The 23,246-nt window shown below is 32.1% G+C and overlaps 2 long non-coding RNA genes across 4 annotated transcripts in view; one reads left to right on the forward strand and one right to left on the reverse strand.

The window, feature by feature from the left end:
* The window catches only part of LOC106868233 (uncharacterized), a 274,184-nt gene that overhangs the window by 177,230 nt on the left and 73,708 nt on the right, over positions 1 to 23,246 (reverse strand). For all 3 annotated transcript variants that reach the window (XR_008266388.1, XR_008266391.1, XR_008266387.1), the window contains exon 4: positions 5,068 to 5,126. This is a non-coding gene — a long non-coding RNA (uncharacterized LOC106868233). The remainder of the gene's footprint in view (positions 1 to 5,067; positions 5,127 to 23,246) is intronic.
* The window catches only part of LOC128250363 (uncharacterized), a 47,181-nt gene that overhangs the window by 5,637 nt on the left and 18,298 nt on the right, over positions 1 to 23,246 (forward strand). The gene's annotated exons all lie outside the window — the stretch shown is intronic.

Genomic DNA, 23,246 nt, shown 5'->3' on the forward strand with positions numbered 1-23,246 from the left:
TATATATATATATATATATATATATATATATAGCAATAAGAAAATGCATTACATATATATATATATATATAGCAATAAGAAAATGCATTATATATATATATATAAATTTAGTTGAATAGTGCATTTAATGTCTAAACAGTCAGTATATTGTAGTTCTTAGTAGTATCTAAAAATAAAATAAATAAATAAATAAATAAAGATTAGCATTGTAGATCTGCAGGGTAAGAGGGCCTAAATCTGATGCTAATGCAAAGGAAAGATGGCGTGAGACTTTAAACCAATGAAACTCATCCTAACTAATATCTATGCTAATGTTGTGGGTCACAGTTCTATAAGTGAAAAGGAAATGAAGAGAGAGGGAGAATAAGACAAATAAGGAGACCAGAAAATAGTTTGAGAAAATGTACACCACACAGAATAACAACTGTCAATAGAGCAAATTCCTTTCAGGGAGGGAAATTAATACATTTAACTAAATCCTGATAAAAAAAAAATAAGTAAACATTCAATTTAAAAAAAAAAAAATTAAAGTTTTGTTTCTACATCATCCTTTAAACTAAATACTGATTTGAAAAGTTTCAAAACACACTTTAGTCAGTCCACAAACAGCACTATAAAAAATTTTTACCATCTATAAGAAAAAAAATTATCAACTTATATTTAATAGGGCAGTGGAGGACAGAAATAACTGAGGCTAGAATTAATTTTTTTTTTCTTTTTTTTTTTTCCCCCCCCTTCTAGCATTTAGTTCAGTTCTATGTTTAAATTCCACCAGAGTTGACATTGCTTCTCAACCTTTTGGGGGATGATAAAAATTAGTCAAATCACTCTATTCTTCTACAAATTGCAACCTGTCTTAATGTAAGTAATCATTATTATAATAATTAAATGGTAGACCAGACTTTTTGGTTACATTCCTTTACATCCTGAGTTTAGATTCTGCAAGAGATGACTTTGCTTTTTCATTTCTCAAGGTTCAATGAAATAAGTACTAGCATGTATTAGGCTTGATTCAATCAACTATATTCCTCCTTTAAAGGTTGCAATCTTCAACCATTGGAGAAAACTTATTATTATAATTATTGTCGAAGAAGATAAAGCAGTAAAGGAACCTTCTATCAATTACCTATCTTTCTTAAGTTCAAATCCTGAAAGCTGCTTTATAAGTTCATCTTGAAAAGACTAAAGTTTCTCCACTTATATTGAAGAGCCTATAACTTCAGCTATGTCAGAAACCATGATTTACAATGACTTTTACTTGTAGAAGAAAATCTTCTTCAACAACAATATTAAATATTAACAGATAATGAATAGAGAATACACTCTATCTTTTTATGTGGAAATTATTATGGACAGAACTGGTATAGTACTGGACAAAATGTCTTGTAGCATCTCATTACATCCTTTTGTGTTGTGTTTGAATTCTAACTTTGACTTTCATTCTTACAGGGTCAATAAAATAGGCCCCACTGATACATGATACAGTGGAGTTAATTCAATTGCATACAATCTTTCACCATAAATGAGTGGTTTCATTACCAATGCTAGAAATCATTTTTGCTGGCAGAAACAGTAGTGCTAAAGTAACCGCCTCACAACCATTTACATTTCCAAGTTCTATGAATAATAAAATAAGTACCAGTTATATATTCCAGTAATCCATTGAGTACACTTCCCGTAAATTCGTAGCAGTAATACATTGAGTGAAATGAAACCAATGATAATAATTTTATGTGCAAAATAAATATTTTTATTATCTATCATTCGTAATGAAATCAATATTACAAATCAAACACTTAAAAGTAAAAACTAACACAGAAAACCAATCTTTTTAATATTAGGTTTAAAAAAAAAATATAATACCGAATCCTAACCGTAATTAATATCTCAATTCGTTATATATCTGAGCTTCATAAATATGTTTAAAAGAATTACTCAAGTCTTTAGAAAAAAAATATCAAGAAAAACATATTATAATTCACATTAGCTCGCTTTTATTTAAATATTACACCATTATTTTATCACTATGTATGTTACCGATGAAGAAGACCGTTGTGTCTTCCTTTTTAAAAAAATGCTTTGACACGAATGTTATTGTATGTATGAGCAATAAGCTGTTCATTTATACTAGTCTTATCATGGACACAATAAATTCAGTATTTGATGAAATTTAATAATTAAAGTGACGATAAGAAATATATTTCTTCATATGAAAATACCTTTAAATACGCGCACACGCGAATTAATGTTATTGAGTAACGTTATCGATTTCCAAATTCAGACAACGACAGGAAGTTGACAGTTCGTAAACAGAGTTATGTCCCTTCACTACTTAATTTTCTATTGTCTTCAATTTTTAGTGTACTATGATATGAAGTGATAAAATTCATTTAGTGAAACAAGTATATTATTATAAACATACACACACACACACACACACATACACAAAATAAATGTCTCGTCGTGCCATTATCTGAATATGAAATAAATTTCTATGTTACTAAATAAATAATTATATTGGCGCCAAGATTAAATACACAAAGAAAAATAAAAGTTCAAGTTTACTAGTATCGCATTTTTTTTTACCAAATTTTAATCCTATTATTTAAGTTAAAATTTGAAGGATATAAAAAGGTGAAAGATAAAATAGAGTCACTAATCTGATATAATTATGCAGACGAACACGTGCTTATTTTATTTAAAAAGACAATATAATGCATTTTAGAAATACCTCTATACTTCTAAATAAACATTAAAGAATCGCAAACGCAATCAAACAAATTATGAAAATTAGCAGTGGCACAATATTTTCTTTGGAGTTATGTCCCTTCTCAATTTTGACCCTGAAATATCTTAAAATAAATATTAAGGCTACTTGCAAGACAACGTCAGTGCACTAATTTATATATTCTCGACGAAATTAATTTGGTGACGTAAAAACAAAAACAGACAACCATACAGAAATAAAAGTTAACGCAACAGTGAAACAGTTAGTTAACCTTTGTGCTGGAAGCCAACTAATACCAGTGAAGAGCACATCAATGATTTTAAAATTCTCTGCAGAAATAACATGGGACTATCTGTAAAGTATAGATCAGCAAAAGCAAAACATGAACACAAGATCTACGAAAGAAAATTTTAGAAAAGTGAATTTAAATGAAAATCTAAAGAACAGAACAGTTAAGTAGTTTTAAAGGCTGGTGAAAATTCGAAAACAAAAACATACTACAAAAGTATAAGTAAATGACAAAAACATTTTGTAATGCAAATACCAGGAGGTCATATAATATCAGTAGAGAGATGCTATTGAATATTTTATCAAGTAGTATTTTAGGAAAAGAAACATCTACAGGCAATCCTTTTCTGTACTACAGGCAATCATTTTCTAAATCGACCCTACAAGCTAATGAAACACTTTTTCAGTGCTGTAAATGTTTACAGAAATAACTTTCTTGCCCAGTGGTAGTTATATAAACTGGACTATCTTCGAGTGAAATAATTTAGTACAGACACATAGTGACACTATTTCTAATAACTCAACTTTCATTTTCCATTACAAATATTACATTTTTTTCAAAATATGTTTACAACTGATCACTTAATTCAAAATCCAGATATAATTAATTAATCATTGTTATTTGAATCCTGTAGTAATTTATTATCCTTTTTCTTATTTATTTAATTTTAGTTTTCCATGATAGAATGTATGGTACACTTGCATATTCTATCACAATTGTTTTCAAAGCTGAATCTGCTTATTATTACTTATTTGATTGTTAAAAAGTGTAACCTGTTTGTTAACCAGGCAGGCTGAAGCAAGCAGAGTTATGTGCCTTGTCCATAGTCCAGTAACATAGGAATATTAATTTATTGATTATTATTTGGCATAAAGGAATGATGTACTTTAAGTGGACTAGTGTCATAAAGGCTGTCTTCAGAAGCAAATCACAGAAACATATTTAATGTTTGGCATAGTATTTCAATATCAAACAAATTCTACCAGTATGTTACAACCTTACATAATACAAAAATGTTATAGAATACATAATAATGAATTAGGATTTTAAAAGGATGGTCTAGTTTTTTTTTTGTTGTTTGCTCCTTTTGTTTAGTATGCATTTTTACACATTGGTAGCAAAAAAAAAAGATAAAACTGACAGATTTTGTATAGGTTATTGCAGTTGTAACCTACCCAAGCTATAACAAATATATCCCAAGATGGTATGGTAAAAGCTCTCAACAAGTGATTCTAGTATATTGGGGGGGGGGGGGACCAGCTTATCCTATTTCCAAAGTTACAAAAAAAAAAGTTAATCATGGTAGTTTGAAACCAAAGTTTATGAATTACCAAAATTCAGTTTAGGGCTTCTTTCTTCATCTAATATTATCTCTCTTAACAGTCAAATTTACCCCCAAGAATATGCTTATATAAGTAACCCATATTATGTCATTTTTATTTATTTTGTATCACAACTGACAAACATTGTTGGTTGTGTTTGTTAAAAGTTTCCAACAGATCAATCACTGCATTTCTGATAGTCAAAGTGAGAAAGAGGTGTAATCTAGTGCAGAACAAATAGTAGATAGTTTTAATTTAAAAGCACCAGAATTTTGGTTTCCTTGTCAATGTTTACATCCTCCTCCAATAAACATTGACAAAAGACACACACACACGATGGTCTTCTGTAGTTTTTTGTAAACTGAATTTTACCCACAAGATACTGGTCCCAGGTTTATAGGTAAAAGACATCTGCTGAAAGTGCCATGCAAGGGGGATTAAAAACTCAACCTTCTTAACCACCCAACCATGACTGCACTCATAGTGCAAAATAAATTTTTTATTAATTAAGAACTAGCGAGCTAGCAGAACTGTTAGCATGTCAAACAAAATCCTTACTGGCATTTTGTCTGTTTTTACATTCTAAGTCTAGATTCCACTGTGGTTGACTTTCACTGCCATCCCTTCCAGGGTTGATAAAATAAGTACCAGTTGAATATTGGGGTCAATATAGTTGACTTACCACTCTCACCCAAAATTACTGGCCTTGAAATCAATGTAGAATTTACCTGATAAGTTCCTTAAATTACTTCTCACTTGACAGGTCAATATTTTGTATTTTGGCTACCTGTAAATAAACAATTGTAATTGTAAATATTGGTTCAAAATAATTTTTCAGCAAAAATACAAATCTAAATTAATCTTTTGACTTAAAGTTTTTACAAAATGACATCAGAAACTACATAAAAGCAGATATTTTTTTAAATACTGAATCAATAAATTCATTTCACATAATGATAAAAAAAAAATCTCAAATGCACCCAAAATATGATAATTATGTTTACTTTCTTCATCATATCACAAGTAATGTTACATGTTATTTCAATGAAATTTATACATATATCTCTCATATATATTAAATTTTAATTGTCATCTAAAAAGCAATTTTAAATATGAAAAATATATAAATTCAAATAGATGGATTTTAGTAAAAATTAATTTCAGTTTCAGCACAAGCAATTTAAGGTTTGCAATTCAGCTTTTAAATTCAAGAATTTTCTTATTTTCAAGTATACATTTTAATCAATTTTTCATATCATCTTATCAAATATTCACTATTGCTAAATGAGATATTTCAGACATATACTGTTAAATCTTTCAAATGTTATATATAGTGTATTCTTTAGTCAAGTTCAGAAATTTATAACCTGCATCATAATTGTTAACATTTGTTTTATCATGCTGACATCAATCAAAAAGGTCAACAACACATCTCTCTCTATATGTCTCAATCTAGTCATTTTATGTGTGAAACTCAAGCAGATTTAGCATCTCTTCACATTTTCCTATAACTTCTACTATCACCGGTACTCTCAGCTAACACATTTATCTATATTCTAACATCAATCTGCATTACCTATTTACACTGCATCTCTGTGTGACTCTTTCTATCCATATTATTTCCACAACCAGTAATATACTTTAGCCTCATCTAGTTAATCCTATCCTAGATTGTTCAGATGAAGTTATAGGGAGAATACCATTCAGACTAATAGAAAAACTCCTCTCCTGTATATATTAATGTTTTCTCAAAAACATCTCTCTCTCTCTCACACACACAAATTCTTCATCAATTGCTGCAGATAAACTGTAGATATCTTATGCATGCATCTTAGTCCACTTTTATTGAAGACGTTTTGTAGCCAAGATAGCAAATCTCGTATCTTCTTTTCCCACCAAATTTGCAATGTAACTACCCTAAACACTTTTCACAAACAATAATTATATTTTCTAAATCAAAATGGTTTGCAATAAGTATAAAAGAATCAAAAGCCCCAAATGTGATGAGTAAGTGAATGTGTGTATGTATATATGTACACCCATGTGTTTATTTATTGTATTAAATTGATTTGAGAGTTATTTAATATGCTCATATTGTAGCTCATACAAAAGAGATAACCGTGGACAAGAAAAGTGAGCCAAATATTGTATTACAAGTAACATAATGGTTAACTAATATATATATTCATTAGTACTCTTTTACTTGTTTCAATCATTTGACTGCAGCCATGCTGGAGCACCGCCTTTAGGCGAGCAAATCAACCCCAGGACTTATACTTTGGCAGCCTAGTACTTATTCTATCGGCCTATTTTGCCGAACCACTAAGTTACGGGGACGTAAACACACCACCATCGGTTGTCAAGCGATGCTGGGGAAACACACAGACACACACACATACATATATATGTATATACATATATATGACAGGCTTCTTTCAGTTTCCGTCTACCAAATCCACTCACAAGGCAATGGTCGGCCCGAGGCTATAGTAGAAGACACTTGCCCAAGGTACCACGCAGTGGGAATGAACCCAGAACCATGTGATTTGTAAGCAAGCTACTTACCACACAGCCACTTCTGTGCCTAGTACAGCAATGATACAAAAATAAAATTCTGTGAGTTAACATGTATGTACACATATTTTCACCTTTTAATCTTGCATAATCAAGCAAGTAGTTGACTATATCTGGCATGAAAATCTCACTAAACTCCCTGCCTTTGGTTCTAGCCTTTATGATGTATTCTAAAGCTTGATTATATCACTCATGCTTTTCTTCCTGCAGATGCAACCTATTTCACATCACCTCCAACAATGATAATGCTTATGCAGATAATACCATTTTTCACTCTTCCATAACCTTCTGCATATGCAACTAAGACATCTCGCATCAAACCCTCACTGTTGCCATGAACAGAAACCTTAAAAACACTCTTCAACAGAAAAAGGTCTCAGTGACACAATCAATGCACATATCAAAGTAACTAACTGCTGTCTGACTCTCTCAAGTTACGTACAGCAAGACTTCATAGACATTTGTGATCTCTTCTGGCAATCTCAAATTCATAACATCAAAAACTGTATTCCAAAATGTAGCCTTCTAAGTCAATAAATATTTCTATCACTACAACTTCTATCCCACAAATGTAATAACTCTTCATTCTGTTTTTTTCTTCTGCTACTATAATGGGCTTTACTCCCCAGGGGTAGCTATTTACATAACACTTCCATTTAACATACCAATTGTTCACTCATTCTATCTCCACTCCCAAGTTTTGTACTAATGATTATGCTGATCCCTCCTTCTTGAGATTTCTCTTCTTTGGAGTACCTTTCCAACATATGTCCACTGGCAGGTATTTAACCTGAATATCCACTTAATCAGACCTGTGAGCATCATAGGCACAGACCCTTACTCCAGTCCAAGACCATTTTAAAACCAAACTTTAAAAAGTGATGGGCATAGAGTGCTAGTATGGCTGAGATGATTTGAGGAAGCTTTTACAGTTATATAATTAGAGCAACAGTCTAAATAAGTATGGTAATATGGTCAGCAGTCCTAAAACTTTGACCTTACAATAACTGCTTTTCACACATTTTAACATCATACAAATACATACGTATAAAGTTTAACAGTTACCTTATACAGAAATCTATCTCATTATCTTAGAATTTGATAACTTTATTCTAGTCTCTCAAGATTAGATTAAATGGTAACAAACTGAACTGTAAATTGGTTTAGAAACATACAACATTGTCTCATTTCAATAAACATTCATGAATTCTTTCCTGTGCATTCCAAAAAGAACTGAAGACATATTCATAGTGAAGGAGATCTGAATAAATTAGTATAAAGTAAAGCATTTCAAAGATGTACTCAACTCTTGAAAAAGAAAGGAGGTGTTTAGACTTCAAGTAGAAGAGAGAATGAATTCTAAAGCACTTGCAATAAAGATAAAACAAAATTACAGCTACTGACTGAGAGTTATGGTGAGAGAGGTGGTTAATTGCTTTTTGGCAAGAGTAATGTTATGTGTAACGTCAATATTCTAAACTGATATAAATTGAAACTTTGTAGAAATATAAAAACTACTCTGAGATAAATTATCTTAACCTGTTAGGAGAACAATGACTGCTATAGCCTAGAAGTAAGCCACTAGCTTGCTTAAAGGCAAACCTGTTTCAAGTTGAAGCTATAGCAACTTCACTTAACTTATATCACATATGAATTTGAAAAAGCATAAACACCACAACTCACATTTCTCATTGACTCTAAGTCAACAGATGCTTTGAATACAGAAGAAGAAAAATTATTAAACCTGCATAAAATGATCCAATAAAAAGGCACAGAAATACAATTATTAAATGTCTCCTAACTTTATTTACATTATTTACAATTGACGGATATTTGTCCTCATCTTGTTTGTTGTTAACACAACGTTTCAGCTGATATACCCTCCAGCCTTCATCAGGTGTCTTGGGGAAATTTCGAACCTGAGTTCTCATTCCTAAGGTATTTTTCGATGTTGTTGTTATTATTATTATTATTATTATTCAGGTCACTGCTTGGAATTGAACTCGGAATCTTGGAGTTAGTAGCCCACGCTCTTAACCACTACGCCATATGCTACTAACCCCAAGATTCCAAGTTCGATTCCAGGCAGTGAGCTGAATAATAACAACAACATCGAAACAAGTAAAAGAATAAACCAAGCTAAATTTCTTCAATACATCAGGTAAACTTATGGGTGTTTTCAAGACAATAGAGAATGTCTATGTGAACAATTAGTCTGTGAAAAATAGCAACCAAATCTCTTATTTTACTGATTTTTTTATACCATAGATCTGCTCAATCAGAGCTAATGCATATATGAAAATTAGCAAGAAATTATAGGATCCAAAGATGACATTTACATCTGAAAATATATGGTATGAGAAAGGAAAATACACCACTACATAATCAAATTTCCATAAATGATAGAGAAACAATACAAAATACTCGTGGATAATCTAATGAGTAAGTTCAGCCTTTGACATCAACTTAAAATGTTCCCTTGGTGATCAGGAATCAAACCAGTTAAAATATAGAGCAGTTAAACATATACTTGAAATATGAAAACTATAGTCATAATAACAATTCATCTTAGACATTTAAAGCAACACAATTATTGAATCAGTGTCTAAAGTATTTTATCTAGATATTCACAAGATTTTAATGTCAACTTTTCCATGCTTGCCTGGGTCAAACAGAATTCATTTAAGTAGAATTTTCCTTTGGCCAGATATTTTCACAGAAGAGAAATACACACACACAAGTACATATATATGCATAAATATATCAAGAGAGTGGTTTAGTGGTTAGGGTGTTGCAATCACAATCACTAGATTGTAATTTAAATTCCTAGACCATGTGGTACATTACATTCTTGAGCAAAACACTTCATCTCATGTTGCTCTGTGATCACTTTGACACCTGACATATGGTACACAGTGTACTTGTTCAGACAATGTCGATTTAATGGAGAGAGTGAGCTAATGTATGGCATCAACATTTGATCACTATAAACAAATCTTTTGTGCAAATCGTTCAAGAAAAGCTGAGCACCCATATGTTGTCTTTGACAGGAGAATCCATCATGTGAGTGTGTGTGTCTATGTATTATATATATATATATATATATATTATATGATAGACTTTTTCAATTTCCATCTACCAAATACACACACCCATGTAACATATATGCATACATGTAAAATGTGTATATGCAGACATGGTTTCATGATCATGGAGGCATAGCTGTGTGGATGAGAACTTTGATTCCCAGTCATATAATTTCCTGTTCAGTCCTACTGCATAGCATTTGGGCCAACCAAAGATGTATGAGTGGATTTGGTGGATGGAAATTCAAAAGGTGTGTGTGCGTGAGTTTACATTTCCAATCGTTTCACTGAAAATTGCAACATATAAGTGGCGTTGTCAGTTCCCCTGTCAACAAGCCATCCCCTTACTTCATGCCTTCAAAGCCACATGAAGTAAGAGATCATTTAGTTTAAAAACAGGTAAAGATTAGCAATAGAAAGGTTATGAAACAATGTCTCAATAATATATTCATCCAACTCAAACAAAATGATATTATGTATGTATGTATGTATGTGTATATATATATATATATATATATATATATATATATATATATATATATATAAAGAGAGAGGGAGAGAGATTATAAATATCAACAATATGGCAGGGGGAAATACTTCTAGGGGGCATTCTGTATAGTAAATTAAAATCTTGTAGTCTCTATGTGTAATAATAGTGAGTTGAAAACTTTGATCTATTAGGATTATCCAAGCAATTAAGGCAAAATTTCCTTGACAAGATGTTTAAAATTGAAAAACAAGCAGGAAGGTAGCTCCAATATGACCAGTTGACCATTCTTAATAGGTGATTAGTCACAATTTCCAGTTTCTTAATTTCACAAAATATCAGTTAGGAATCTTGAAGTTTAATTTCAAACCATACTCATGTTTCTCTTCAATTTAAATATTTTTATCACATCATACTTCCCATTCTGTTTCAAAACATTTGAGGAATCTTTTGTCGAGATATCTTCCATCTAGCTGTACCTAACTTTCTACATATTTATAGTTTTCCTAAATTTAATTCCTTTAGAACAAATGATTTTGGTGCATTTCCAGAAGTTTAAATTTTATTGGTTTCTATTTCAGTAGGAATCATTCACTGCAATTGTCAACTTAAAATTTAACCTTCTGTCACAAGTTTGCAAGCTAAGCATTAATCATAATGTATAAGGGGGGGGGGGACTCAGTTAATGATAAAAACTAATGGAACCCGTAAGGAATAAAATACTTTGTTAGATTATAAAATAAAAAATCAATTTTGAATGTACCATCATACAAAACTAAAATTTCTACTCAGTGAAAACCTTGAATAGAACCTATAGTATGACCAAATAATCACAGATTTTGAATTAATGATACAGTAAGAGTGATTAATGAAAGTATAGAAGAAATGTTAATTGCAAATGTATACAAAAAGAATGCCAAAAAATCTTTCTCAAATTCATGAGAAGAGGAAATAAAGTGCTAAAAATAGAGAAAAATGTAAAACAAACTGTTTCAGTGAAAATTAAAGAAATTATTATTCTCTGTGTCTTGCATTTAATTAACACTTCAGCAAGTTATGAGTTGTTGAATAGATACAGTGGACTTCTTGAATAGACTTTCAGTATAGTAGTAAGTAACTGCAAGAATCATTTTAATACTCTACCATTTAGGAATAAACACACACTCCCAAGTTGACTTTTTTATTTTATTAGAAGAGTGTTAATCCTCCAATAACAAGTGCAGTAACTATTTAGATACTCCCTCAATAAAAAAGTTATTATGCATTCATTAAAGCAAATGTGGTATACTTGATGAAAAAAAATATAATAAAACAAAGAAAACAATTGTATAAAGCATATCAAAATATAGCTATAGTATAAATCAGGTGTTGTTCTACAGTTTGATATGAAAACTGGAGTGATAGGCCTAATGTGAAGCTTGGTTTAACACCACAAACTAGTCCTTTAGAAGAGTCTACTCTGTGGCAATTATGTGAACCAATTCTCTAGTCCAGGTATGAGCAACATTTTACAAGAAGTGGGTTGCATAAAACATGGCTCATTATCAGACAGGCCAAATTATCAACAAAAGAGAAGGTAATTTTTCACTAGGTGTGCCATTCAGAAACTCCCGCAGGCCACTGGTTGCCCATGACTACTCTAGCTTGAAGATAACTCAATATCTTGATATGCTGCTTCAATATATCAAGTTATCTTCCCTTTCCCACAAGTCTTGGAGAAGCTACAAAAAATAAAATCATCACTAATGTTTCTCCTCTGATCTAAATCTTGGTAAAAGAAGATAACTGCAAGGTAAGTATAGTATAAATCATTTACCAAGTCCAAGAAATCAATGGTTTATAACAAATGTTATGCAAAGGTAAGTTTTCAAAATATCATATTATTTTAGATGGAGTAACAAATAACTGTCCATGTCTTGCCAATTACTAACCTTTTAATGAACAAATTTCTAATAGATGAGAACTTTCAAAATCAAATTTAGAACTTTGATAAAACACACTATGTTTCTTTAATGAACTAATGCTTGAAACTCAACACACACACACACACACACACAGTCAGGTTAACAAAATGAACAGTCTCATGCAAACTGCAATATAAAAGATCAGAGTGATATTGTATATTGAAACAGAAAGGATATATACTTCTTGTGGTAGAGGAATTCAGAAAGGCAGACAAATTGCAAATCCCTTCAGGTAGATGACCCTCCTCAATCTGTAGAAAAGGAGTAGGTAGAAACTCCATAAGATGCACCCAGTGTAAGCTTTGGACACATAAAAGGTGCAGCAACATCAGAGGATGGTTAACAGGGAAACTAACTTTTGTATGTAGAAGGTGCACAGGTACAATAAACACTGAAAATAGACTCCATCAACTACCAAGGGGCAAGCTAGAGGTAGTAGATAGCTTCTGCTATCTAGGCGACCAAGTTAGTAGTGCAGGTGGATGCTCCAAGAGCATAGCTATGAGAATAAGATTAGGCTGGGCAAAGTTCAGAGAGCTCCTACCTCTGCTGGCAACAAAGGGCCTCTCTCTCAGAGTGAAAGGCAGATTGTTTGATGTGAACAGCCATGCTGCATGGCAGTGAAACATGGATTATGACAGTGGAGGACATGCGTAGACTTAACAGAGAAAATTTAGGCATAAGAGGAATCAGATATGGTGTGCAAGAAAGACAACTATGCTGGTATGGTCATGTGATGTGCATGGACGAGGACAGCCTTGTAAAGAAGTGCTGATCTCTAACTGTGAAGGGAAACTGTGGTAGAGGTAGACCCAGGACGACATGGGACGAGGTGGTGAAGCATGATCTTCAAACTTTGAGCTTTACAGAGGCAATGACTGGTGACATTCAGAGTAGACCTCACACATGGTTCCAGCAAGATGGGGCAACTGCTCATAGCACTAGAGAAATAATGCAGTTGCTGAAGCAGTGCTTTGGATAGAGAATAATCTCCTGCAACAGCAATGTCAATTGGGCCTGTCTGTAATGAAACCAAAGGAAATTGAAACAGAGCACTACTTCTCCAAATCGTTATTGTATGGTGTTTATGAAAACAAATGTCCACTGATAGTGAGAGCTATGAAGTTGTGTCAAGGAAAACAAGAAAACTCAAGAGAAAAAGATTACAACTACAACAAAATTGCGTTTGCTGTTTGGTTACCCTAGTGGTAACAGGACAAGTACTTTGGTTGAGAATTCTGACATAAAGAATAAAAAATTTCTCAATGTTTGAAGAATTCCTTTCCACTTGTGATATTTACCAGAGATACAGGCATGAATAGGCAGAAGCATGTCTGTGGTGTTAAGACGTTTATTTCTTAATTGCAGGGTTTCAGATTCAGTCCCATGATACGAGTATAGTTGGGGTAGCGAAAGAGTCCAAGTTTACTGACTGCTGAACAACTTTGTGGGGAGTCTCCATGACTGAGACCATCATGAATAATTTAAATGCAATGTATGTTGCTAAAAAAGCCTACATTGAAAGCGAATCTATTGATAAATTTAGAAGAACTTTTAGACAGCAAATAAGACCAGCTCTTGCTCAAAACAAGTACTGATCAAACATGGCAGAACACACAAGAGCATTTGATGCAAGATCATTTGTAAACTCACACAAGTTTAACAAAAATCAAATGAAGCTGACCAAGTGGGTATATTTGCAGAAGAGAATGATGTGATGGTGTTTATGAATAATATGACTTGTTAAAGTAGTCAAAACAATTGTGGTGAAAGAGGTCAGTTACTGATGAGAGATTAACGTCTAACTTCCCAAAACCGAGCCAAGAATAAACTGCGAACTGTTAGTGAATTAAGAAATGTGTGACCCTTTTGTTTAGAATTCTAGAGATTTTTGGGATCCTATCTTGAAATTGATGGGCCTGAAGGAGCTGCCTAAGAGGTTGCTTGTTTGTAATGGACATATCTGTTGAGCTGGTTAAGGAAAAGGAGTTTCCAAACTGGATTAAGAAGATATACACTGTTTTACCTAACAATGATCAAAGTAAGGTTACTACATAATAGGTTCGTACACAAAAACTTATTCAAGGTAATGTGGCTGTCAAGGCTAGACTTGCAGACAGAGGAATTCAAGATGAAGACGCTCAATATTTATAGTCATTTTAGCTGTAATTGTCCTTAGTGAGTGGTATTACAGTTCTCTAACAGCTTTCCTTCAAGGTAAAGAAATATACAGTCTTGTTTATCAGTTACCATCACCTGGGGCTAAAACTGAAAGCTTGATTCAAGGCCCTGGTTTCTAACTGTGAAAAATGAATTACATAAATTAGGGGTTAAGCTGTGACTAAGCTATTTTTACTTTCTATGGTAAAGGAAAGTTACACAGAAAATAGAACTCCAACATTTTTTACAGAGCCTTTTATTATTGATATCTAATCTACACTTGTTGCGAAGTTTGAAGAATCCTCAAGTTCTAATATGCTCAACTGGATATTCATAAAAAAAAAGCAATATTATATTTGTCAACCAGAACAAGTAGGTAGTGGATGATTTGAAGCCTGTTCTTATTCCAGCTTTACAAATTGGAAAAGAAGAAACTCAACCATGCTGAAACAACTTCATCGAGACAAACTCATGATAAACTGAATTGGACTGCCCCAAAAAACCAGATTTTAGCTTTGATATTAGTGAATTTAACTCATTTATGTAGAAGAGAAAAGTAGAATGTATAAAATAAGTTAACAAAATCATCAAGTAGAGATCACAAATCGTAATGATCTACACATACTAAAGCTCATAGCTGAGAATGATGTGCCTCTCACCAGCCTTGGGAATGGGCGTTTTAGAGTGGCAACATCATCTTCGCCATTAGAAGTAGAAGCGACTGCTTTTCCAAAAATTGGTCAAAAAAGAATGAGAGTTGTCAAAACAGTAGAAATTGTAGCAATGATGAAACCATATCAAAGTATGAATATTCTCCAAGACATTACTTTCTGAAGTGTTATATTCCAATGATTTATCAAGGATTCTAATGAGCTGAAAGTTGTGGAATACACAATTATATTCTCGCACCTCCACAGATCCTAGACAAAAAAAATTAAGAACTGAGACGGCTATTCTCAGGGAGATATTGAGTAAGAAAGAAATCAATGCGATCCTTTGGATTCTCAAGATTATCAATGTTTTGACTAAACGAGATGTCCTATCTTTCAAGATATTGAAGTATGTATAGTGATATGGAAAAATAACTCTTTGAAATTCTAAAGACTGCTCGCTTAATAAAAAGTAGGTGATGGGGGTACTGTAGGTGATGCATAGCTGTTTTCATTTAGTTTTATTTTCTTTATTTTTCTGTTTGGAGTTACTGCCCTTATATCTTGTACATTCCACCGGAGAAAGAGAGCACTGTATGTTGTTTCTGTTTAGTTGAAGCCATATTTTGTTTGAAACCAGTGGTGATATTGCAGAACTAATAGTCATTAAAAGATGTACATTAAACAGCAACATAGAAACAAAATTGTTGCTGAGAATTTGATACAGTACAGCTTAATTTGGGGCTAAAAATGAAAGCTTGATTCAAGGCTCTGGTTTCTAACTGTGAAAAATGAATTACATAAATTAGGGACTAAGATGTGACTAAGCTATTTTTACTTTTCTATATCAAACAGAAAGAGTTGTTTAGAGCAAAGGGTGGTAGACACCCTGCAGGTAATATTTTTTTGCTCGGTTGACTGAACAATTTAAGAATAAATCACTTGGGCAAAGGATACAAACTACTGAACTCTCAGCTGGATACTTTATGTCTTATCCACTTGGTCAGCTAAACACAAAAATGGGACACTTATGTATGAATTAAATACTGTAGACTATGCATAAGCAGTGAATACACTAATAAATTAGTTTCTTCAATAAATTATTTGTATTCAGTATGTGCACATACAAACATGCAAGTATATTAGACAGGCTGTTAAAAAGCAAACAATAATGACATGAATATTTAGCAAGAACATAATAAAAATTATGTATATTATCTAAAGTCTGTGTTGTCATTTGCTCAGATCACAAAATACTTATTACCCTAAATGCAGAGTCAACAAACTTAAAAAACAATCTCATGTGCATTATATTATCTTGGATAATAAAAAGAATGGATCTTTAAAGATCTTTTGTTTAGAATGAAACAATCTTAACAGAAATGTGCAGTCTCATTGAAATTTTTGAAATTTAAAACATTGTCAGCAAACATTAAAAAGCTATAAATATGTGGATAGAATAGATTATTGTTCAAATTATTTCTAAAATCTATTTATATCACATTATGTTGAATGTATATCTAAAAATTGTCTAATGTTTGATAATTCACTTACATAATTAAAATATGAAAGTTAATAAAACAATTTAATTTCTTGTTAGATTTTTATGAGAGTAGATATTTAAAAAAAGTATTTTAAAAATATTAATAAATAAATAAAAACAATCTAATAAACAGTGAAAGTAATGCTATTAACGTATGTCAACACCCAGGTATATTTGAAAATTACCCATGCCAACATCGTCTCCTTCATTGGACACGAAACTCAGCTTGCGAAGACTTATTGGGGCAAGCGAAAGCGAAATTGTGATGGCACCTGTTCCCAGCGTCGCCTTTCTGGCACTTGTGCCCGCGGCATGTCTAAGGACTTTCGAACGAGATCATTGCCAGTGCCCCTGGACTTTCTCTTGTGCAGGTGGCACATAAAATACACCATTTTGAGTGTGGCCGTTGCCAGTACCACCTGACTGGCCTTCGTAGGATTTTCGAGCGAGATCATTGCTAGTGCCCCTGGACTCTCTCTTGTGTGGGTGGCACATAAAATACACCATCTTGAGCGTGGCTGTTGCCAGTACCGCCTGACTGGCCTTCGTGCCGGTGACACGTAAAAGCACCCACTACACTCTCTGAGTGGTTGGCGTTAGGAAGGGCATCCAGCTGTAGAAACTCTGCCAAATCAGATTGGAGCCTGGTGCAGCCATCTGGTTTCACCAGTCCTCAGTCAAATCGTCCAACCCATGCTAGCATGGAAAGCGGACGTTAAACGACGACGACGATGATGATGATGAAATTTGGCTGAATTTTAAAGATTATGGTTGTTTCTTTAAAACAACCTTTTCATTAACTGCACAGATGCTATTTATCATTTTAAAAAGTTCATAACATCTAAAAATAAGAAACTTTTTATTTTCGTAATGTCTAAAAATGATTTCTTAAAAGAGCACAAACCAAGAAATTTTGGTACCTATTTTACCAAACTGGAAGGATGAAAAGCAAGGTCAACTTCGGTAGCATTTAAATGCGAATGATCATAAATAAACACTGTCTGCTCTTTAAAATATCTCCTTTTAAGTTTTACACAACTATTCTTATCCTTGATATTAATATCATTGAGTCTAACTCAACATCCTCATTATTTTGTAGGCTCGACAACAGCTAGGTCACAATCCCAACTATCATCTCCAGAGGACAATGACACCGGACTTAAAGCAACGACTTTTACTATAAATAGTGATTTATGATTCATAATATATCCTTGTCATATCATGAAAAAGTGATACGGAAATTAGTCACTTTTTAAAATTATCAACATATTTGTCCTTGGTTTTTATTTTATTTTTTGAAAATTAAAAAAAATTGTGTTTTTTTTCCCAAAATTGAATAAGAGAAGTAAAAACAAGGGAACCATAATGTGTTTTTGATATTACATCTGTCAGAAATTTTATTCAAATTATGATAAATGTTATCTTTTAACATTTTATTTGTTTCAACAGTTGTTTGTCAGGCCAGAACAACATTTTGTTCTAGCCTGATAAATAACAATTTCAGATTTCAAAATTCTTTGTTTGTGCATTCTTATATAACTAAAATGATTTTGACACCAGTAGTGGTGGCCACAATGGATTTATCATCATCATCATCATCCTCATCCTTATCACCATTTTAGTAACCACTTTTTTATGCTTACTTGACTCAGATGAAATTCACTAAGGCAGATTTTTTTTTTTACTGCCAAATGTTCTTCCTGTTGCCAACTCTCACCTAATCCCAAGCAAGGTAATGTTTCCCACTGTCCTTTAAATATGGACAGCACATTAATTGGACTTGATTTCAAAGAAAACTGCAAGTGAACCACATAAGTTGTATGAGTGATGTTTGTTTACAATTAGCATTAAATGTTAAGAAGTGGACATGAAACATACACACACACACACACACAACAGATTTCATTCAATTAAATGCTCCATTAGAAATTGGTTATTTAACTATAAATATAATACGAAATAAAAGAATGTGTGTCATCTCTCTTTTGACTAGAAGCTGAATTTGAATAGACCGACAAAGCAAAACACTGAAATGTAGTGAAAATTGAATATGAGCATGCAAAGTAAGTTTAATCATTGTTAGATAATGAATCTATGCAAAGGTATCATAATAACTGACTTAGTAAGTGTTGCAGTTAGAAGTTTTCCTAAAGAAAAAAATAGATAAAAAATACAGTGAGGAACCTATCATAATTAGGCCAGCTTGAAAAAGAAATATATGGAAATAGTTATGAATCATGAAACTGAGTTGGAAGTACTTGACTAAAAGACCTGGTACAATACCTGGACCAATTCTTTGGTACAATACCTGGACCAATTCTTTGGTACAATACCTGGACCAATTCTTTGGTACAATACCTGGACTCAGAAGCATGTTTATAATGGTGTATATAGGTAAAAAGTAATAAGTATTTTATTTCCACTGTGTAACTTTTATTTCTTTCAGTTTTGAATACATAGCTATATCTCAATGACAGAGAATGTTATTTATTTCATTCATAAAACAATGGTTATACACTAGCAGGTTATAATAAAATAAAGTAATATTTTGTTTTTAAAAAAAAGACTTAATGAAAAAGTCATATTTTAGAACATATTCAGTTTTTCAATGATTAACTTTACTTCCACTATAAGATTTAACTCTCAATGTTCTGTAGTGATGAAATGCAGTCAACTCTATAACATGAATTTGGATGAAATTTGCTAATACAATATAATGATTGTAAGGTGCACATTGTGAATGAGGTTTTTTTTAACCTGCCCAGGTAAGTTGATTGTACATTGGTGTTTTTCTATATATTTACAAGACATCAATTATTGGCCAATGATTTCTTGTCTCCAAGCTGAAGTTGTGCTCCACTTAGTCTATGTAACTTTGAAGTTGGACAAATACCATTAGAAAAAACATTGCGATATACTTTCACCTTCAATTAAAGACTTTCTGAAAAGGCTTAACAAATTAGTGTTATTTACTCTTGTTACTCTCATTATAAACTCACCAGTATGCAGAGACTTCACATTTAAAATATATCCTTACTGTTCACAAATGAAAGCATTGAGGCAATGAACAACAACTTGACATCTTCACTCCTGCTTAGAAGCAATAAATCCTTATTTAAATTCTATGTTAGTGTGTACACATAATATTGAAACGTTACTCTAATCCAAACTCTCTTTCATTAACTCATTAATGTATAAATAATAAAGATACCACTAATAAATAATACTGTTCTTCAGCTCTTGAGGTATTAACCACAGTTATGCTCCAAAATTAAAGGAAAAAGAATTTGAAGAAATTCACCTGATAAAACATAAAAATAAACACACATGCTGTAAACAGGAAGTTAATTCTAAAATGAGGTAAAATTTAGTTTCTGACATAGAAGAGGGCTTCTTTTTCTTCATCCTCCCCCTCCTCCTCCTCCTTTAGTGTCTGTTTTCCATTCTGGTATGGGTTGGGCAGTTTGACCAGAACTGACAAGCTAGAGAGCTACACCAGACTTCAGACTCTATGGCTAGATGCCCTTCTGAATGCCAACCACTTTACGGAATGTGCTGGGTGCTTTTACATGGCACCAGCACAGGACTCTTGCAAGCTAATCCTCTTCACAAGGAGCAGGGTGGCTCTTAACACTTTTGCTGTTGAGTACAAGTCTTCTTGAGTACTTACAGTTTTCAATCCCAGACTACAACACTATTTGAAGTGCAATTATATGTAGTTTTGGACTTGGCAACAGTTGTGTCTACTTGCAATACAGGTCTTTAGAAGTTAGTACATTTAAATGCATTATATATTTCAATTTTTTTTGTTTTTTATTCTTAAACTGTGTTTTTGCTGAAACTACTAGGACATTTTCTAGTTGAGATGGAAAACTGACACCTTACATCTTCATTAACATTTTCTGATGTTCTCTCATAAAGTTTCAATTTTTTTCATCAAATATCATCATCATCATTTATAAATAATTTCTGACAGAATACTTCTGCTAGTTGGTAGAAACTACAAAATATAGACTCAAACGAAGCTTTTAGAAGAGTATTGTAGTGTAACAAACAACTCCATGTATGAATAAAACCGAAGAGTAAAGAAGTAATTAAGATAGTTTTATGCAGTGTAAGTGAACATGTGAAAGTTAGGTCAGATATGAGAAAGTTTGGAAATATTGAGGGGGATGCATGAAAACTACTTTGGTAATGTATAGAAAGTCAGGAAAATAATCAAACATTGGAGTACACAGGAGTTGATAGTATGCAAGATGGAGGAATTTACATCATTGCATCTACTGAATTGCTTGCTAAATGTAAGCTTCTGATCCAAGAATTAAAAATTGGATGGAGCCCTAAGGTGAGTAATGGAAGGTGTTCTGTGGAGCAAGATCTATTGGTCTCTTTGCCATCACACACTTGTGAAGTTTATGAAAAGCATTGTTTCTGCTACTCTTGACATCAATAAATTATCTGTCTGACAAAAAAATCTTCTTACTAATGGCTTCCATCCATTTTTTGCATTTCTTGGATCAAAGACTTTTTTTCAGACATTATGAAAATATTTCTTGCATTCTATCAACTCCAAAGTTCTCTTAACATTCCTCTCTCTGCACATTTATGACATACTTCCTGCTAATTCTAACCATATAGGATCCTATGTATATATGATAGCACTCTTCACTTGTCCTTAATTTCCTGCTCACAAGCATCAACTTGATACAAACTAAATACTCCACACTAGACTTGCATGGTTTTCATGGCCTTCAGAATGATCTTCCCATCTAGTCTCTTTCAATAGCACAAAAATACATCCATCAGCCATATCAAGAAACAGATTTGAACTACACCTTCACTATGTATGAACAACACAAAAGAGAACTGAAACAGTCAAGTCAGAACAAATGTTAGGCCTATAAACAACAACCTACAGAAGTTTAAAATGAACATCTACTGAACCAATCTCATCAGTTAGTAAGATGATGGTGTGTACTAAAGAAGTCATAAATGCTGCTCCTCTTCATCCAGCTAATCAATTCTAAAATGCTTCCTTTAATAATAAATAGGTTTTATTCTCTTAGTCAGATCATGCTCATATTCATTAAAAAAAAAAAAGAATAGTCTATGACTGGCACAAATTTTAGTTTGGAGCTCTAGCGTTCAATACAATGTACACAAAATAGAAGAAAATATTGCATTCTCTGATTAAATTTATTCCAAATAACAAACTAAGTATAAAGATACATATTGCAAAGTGACAAATATTACAAAGCATTATATTATTTTGTTTTAGAAAATCAGTTTAAAATATTAAAAACAAAATATTTAATATTTAGTTTAAAAAAAAGACGGATCTAAAATTTTAAAGTATTTATTAACATTAAAACACTTTTAAATGACAGGACCATTGGTCTATAATTAGGAAAATATCACTAAAAAAATTTATGATAAAAAAATTAAACAATGAAATCAATTTCCTTCAAATCATTGACCATGAAAAATAAACAGAAAATCAAAAGGAATTTAATCAGCTTGTGATTGATTTGTGGTTTAGAACAAAATGGAAGTTATTAAACGATGATGAAATAGAAAGATAAATTGAGATAAAATTTAAAAAAAGAAATAAAATACAGTGAATAATAACAGCTTAGTTTAAAATAAATAGGTTCAAATAATTGATGTATAATCATGAGGTCAAGAAAACTGATATCAATGTATAAAATAGCTCTCTTACAGCAACCAGTAAATGCTTACTGTCAGAATTTTAATTACAAACATTATTAGGGAGTACATAATTGATATTACTAATTAGTAGTTTCTAAAACACAAATAGCACCTCTTTAAAACTAATTGACTAGATTTGTAGCAAATCAACTGAAACAAAACGAAAGATTACGTGTTAGCACTATGAAATAAACAAACACCAGTCAATGCTTCTAATTTTCTCTTTTTCTTTTAGTGTCAAAACATTCTAAAGAGGAAAATGTCTCAGGAATTTAAGGACAGCTATGAATTAAGCAATTTAAGGAGATAAAATAAGTATTAAAAAATGTAGAATAATAACAGAATATAACAATGAGTTAATGAGAAAGAATTTCAAGGATTTGAAATGATAACTTTATTATAATAACAAAGATGAAATATGTTAGATAACTAGTTTTACTTTCAAGAATTATCACAGAGAATTCTAAATAATTTTAAATTAATAAGGATTTGTCATACAGAAAAAAGCTTGAAATTTAACAAGATAGGGAAAACAGTACGTTATGAAGTCCAAAGCATAAAATATGTAAATTGACCAAACTGAGAACTGAAACAAGACCAAGTACATAATTCCATTATCAAGAACATTACAGTGATGTAACACCTGCTACAACAACCGAAGTCTTTTAACAATACACAACATTAGTTCTAATGAGACAGAGTGGGGATATATGATCAAATCAGTTCCCATATAT

The sequence above is a fragment of the Octopus bimaculoides genome, chromosome 20 (genome assembly GCF_001194135.2).
Source record: "Octopus bimaculoides isolate UCB-OBI-ISO-001 chromosome 20, ASM119413v2, whole genome shotgun sequence".
In the NCBI taxonomy this organism is placed as follows: domain Eukaryota; kingdom Metazoa; phylum Mollusca; class Cephalopoda; order Octopoda; family Octopodidae; genus Octopus; species Octopus bimaculoides.